Source organism: Nelumbo nucifera, chromosome 3 (assembly GCF_055504915.1).
Source record: "Nelumbo nucifera cultivar China Antique chromosome 3, China Antique-T2T, whole genome shotgun sequence".
NCBI lineage: Eukaryota > Viridiplantae > Streptophyta > Magnoliopsida > Proteales > Nelumbonaceae > Nelumbo > Nelumbo nucifera.
This window is the reverse complement of record NC_142651.1, coordinates 21,402,560-21,406,714: the sequence shown is the minus strand read 5'-3', so window position 1 is coordinate 21,406,714 and position 4,155 is coordinate 21,402,560. Positions and strand designations below refer to the sequence as shown.

Below are 4,155 nucleotides of genomic sequence, written 5' to 3'. Positions count from 1 at the left end.
GTGGGTTAGGGTTAGGGTGGGTTATGACCCTTTAATTAGGATTGATGATGGGTCATGGTGGGTTGGTGGATCAATATGGGTGGGTTGATATTCAACCTTACCCAACCCAACCCAATCCACCCATTTGCCACCCCTAGACGTGATGTTGATTTGACACTATTTTTTGAAAAAATGGCATTGGTTCCAAACATCCATGGCCATATTTGAACTAGATCCTTGAAATTAAACCCATATTTGATCCATCCAAAATTACAGGTGGAAATTGCTTAGCAATGGGGTTGATAGTGTGCAAATTTCAGTATTTGTTTGGCATTGTGCTGTAGTTGCAGCATTAGAAAACGGTGCTGCTGATATGTAGCTTGGAGAGAAAACGGTGTCTTTATTTTTGTTTGGAATCGTTGCTGCTAGGTAGGACGTTTCCTGGAGAAACAACAACTTTTCTATTTGGTACCATTGTTCCAGGAAATATTTTCATCACTGGTACCCATTATCCAATGCCACATCACTGCCTTGTTGGCAACAACGAGCTGCAGCTCTAGGAAACGCCAAATTTGGCATTGCTCCAAGCCATGGCTTCCTGATTTCCGAGGTGTGGCTTGGATAACTGTTTTTTATGGAAAGGCGGTTCCAAATAAATACCCGTTTCCTGGAGCACCGTTTTTTCCGATATAGCGCTGATGTGGCACCGTTGCTCCAGAAAACGACAACGATGCCAAATAGCCACTCAATCAATCAACTATCGACTTCACTTCAAGATAGTCTAACGATTGGACGTGGATTAGGGTTCAAAATATCACATTTTATTGTGGGGCTAGGTTTAAGAAATTCTACATTTTAAACATTAGAACACCTCCTAACATGCTTATCATTTTTTGTGTATTGTACATGATGATACTTTGAACCATGACACAAACAAGATAAGGTCTCTCAGACACGAGCGACCAACAAAGAAGGATAAAATATAAAAGCCTACCTTGAGTGTTCTGACATTCATATAAATCTTCCTTGAGTGCGCCAGTTAATCAGCCGTCTGGTTTGCCTCCTGATAGACATGTCTATACATCAGACATCTTCAAAACTCGTCATTCAGCTTGATGCAGTTCTTGATGATGTATCTTATCTAGGGTTGGCAATGAGCTGAGCTTTTCACGAGCTGCTCGAGCTCAGCTCGATTTCAGCTGAGCTTGAGCCCAATTTAGTGACTTGATTATTAAACGAGCCAAGCTCGAGCCTAGTAGAGTTTAGTTTGTGAGGCTCGCGAGCCGGCTCGAATATATATATATATATATAATTTTTATTTTTATAAAACATTTTTTCTAAATATTTTTTATAATAGAATATTTAAAAAATATATAATAAAATATTTTTATAAAATTTAAAACAAGCCAAGCTCAAAGTTCTGGCTCGAACCAAACTCAAGCTCGAGCCTGATACTATTCGATTTGGCTCGGCTCGTATCCACCCCTAGTCTTATCTTCCAAGGAGCATGGATCTTCTGTTTGAGATAAGCAATGACAAGTTAAGAATCACCTTCAATAATGATAAAATAATCTCTAAAATTCAAGGCCAAATTATGGGCTTCTCAAGCTGCCCATTCAAGGATAATCTCCCTAGGTTGATTGTGACAAAAACCTCCCTTTTAGTTTTATAAATATGCAATCATGCACCTCCATTCTATCATCTTTCCGGTAATAGAGAGTTAAAGTTACAAAACTGCCCTTACTAAGCATCATTATATCAACTGAGTGGTGACTCGATTGACATATTAGCTGAGTAGTCCCAGCAGAAACATGGATTCGAATCCCGCTATTTCTAGCTATGCTGAAAAGCTAGTGTATTGTATTAAATATCAAAAAGAAAATTGTTAATTTAAATTTTCAAATTAAGTAAACCACCAAGATGATTAGAGATATGAAATTATGCATTCCTAAATTACTAATCTGCTACCCACAAACTGTTTCCATCCTATCCACCACAGGAGTGTATTGAAAACATCTCTCTCCATGATTGACAAGTGAAATATTCCCTACACAGCTGTAATGGCAGATGAATAGTGACGTGGGAACAATTGTGAGCAGCAAATCCGAGCTCAGAATTACTAGAATACTATTTGTTTTCCTAAGGCTGCGTTTGGTAGAGGTATAAAATCGAATGGGGTAAACTTTGCACCTCGGTTCAATTTTACAAGAATTTGGTAAACATGTAAATCGGTGTAAAATTATATTTTACTGTTAAATTACATCGATTATCGATACATCAAAATTTTCGATGTATTTATTACATCTCGCGCGCGCGCGCTCTCTCTCTCTCTTCTTCTTCTTCCCCTTCTCTCTCGCTCGCTCTTCTCCGTGTCTCTCCTGACGTTCTTCCCCATACCCTGCGTCTGTCTGCTCCGGCCGTGTAAATGGTTCCATCGACAGAAACAGCAACGGCGTTTATGGCATCTTTGTGCGCTTTCACGAACTCCAAGCAGCAGAGATCCAATGCCCGCCATACTTTCAAGCACTTGTCCCAGGAAACGGAGGAGTACTCTCGCTCTCTTCTCCTTCTCTCTCTCTCTTCTTCTTCTTCCTCCTCTCCGTCTCTTTCTTCCTCTCTGTGCTCTCTCTGCTCTGCTCCAACGACAAGGACAGCATAGGGCACCCACAAGCTATCCAACGGACACAGCCGCCTTGAGTCCAGTCTCAGCCATGGCTTCCCCTTCCCACTCCAGTGTAGTAGACTCACCGGCCTGGGGTGCAGATCCCTGCACAAACCTTCCAGATTATCCCCACCAAGACCATGCTGGTTTCACCTGTGCTCCACCCCTCTTACATCTCCGGCAAAGACCAGCAAAAATGGAGGCAAGGAGCCCAACTCGTATATACGCTGCCGCTTCTGAATCCTCATCCATGATTCTAGTTTCTCTGTGTATTTCCCTTCCCTCCATCTACGGATATTAATGACCATGACGCCAGTATTGAAATAACACGGCTCTCAGCCTCGAAACGTTTGGGAGAAAAATGCGTCGAACCAGAACTTATCGTTGAAGTAGCTGGTGAAGTTGGCGTGGCACTACTCGGGTGCTCCCAGAATGTGGGTGCCCAGATCAATTTCCCAGAGCTTAGCCACGTCGTCGACCACAATGAGATCAGAATCGAAGTAAGTAATCCGACGAATGCCGGAGGGGAGGGATGGGATCAGATTCGTGTTGAATGTCGATCCAGAACATAACTTGAAGTTGCTCTTCTCTTTTTCTTCCTCTCAGACCAGAACAGGGATGGGACCATGATAAGATTCAGAGCAGAACAGACTTTCAGAGTTTCACTTTTACACCGAAACAACCAAACAACATGAGAAAAAACTTTCAAAATACTCCGATTCAATTTTCCATCCGTGTAAATTTAAATTTACACTTAAAACAAATGCAGCCTAATACATATTTATATGAAAAGGATACAAGGAAACAAAATTCCCTCCCAACTTCGATCTGCAGATGAGCATCAAGGGTCCGGAGGAATTGGATTAACATCAGTGTGGCCCACGCCCCACCAACAGCCCATTTGGACATTTTTTTTTTTCTTTTGCTTGTATGAATAAATTAATGTAATCTTCAGTATAAAATTATAGCATAGGTATTTAACAGACCCTTGTCAATTAATGTAATCTTAAGTATAAAATTGGACAGTTGGATTCATTACATTTATCTTTTAATTCAAGGAAATAATTTTCAAAGTTAATCTTATTATATTTGATTTGTCAATTGTCAGGAATGAAAAAGTTCTTTTCTTTTTTATTATAATAACCATATTTCTGTCCAATGGGTTTATAAAAGTAAGGTATTACTTGTAGGTGTGTGTATGTTGAACGTTTTGTGTCTCAAGTTGGGCCTTACTCTTTTTGTTACATTTACTGAAAATTTAATGTTGCAGCTAAGCCCACTTTGTGGCCCAATATGCTAAACCCACGGAGGAGCCCTTTTATAGTCTTACTGTTGTCGAGTTGCTCCCCTGTGAAACCACGTCTACTTCCTTGTATACATGAACAAAAAAAATATCAAATATTTCGCTGGAAAACCATACATTCCCTATTAGTTCCCATGTCTCACCTCACCTGGTTTTCTGTCAGATTCCGATGATGGAGTATTGCTTGGATGTATCTTTTCTGGCCCTCCAT

At 40.5% G+C, this 4,155-nt stretch overlaps 1 pseudogene; it reads right to left on the bottom strand.

Moving 5' to 3' along the window:
- Positions 1–2,277: 2,277 nt before the first annotated feature.
- Positions 2,278–4,155, bottom strand: LOC104603381 (putative galacturonosyltransferase-like 3 pseudogene; annotated as a pseudogene).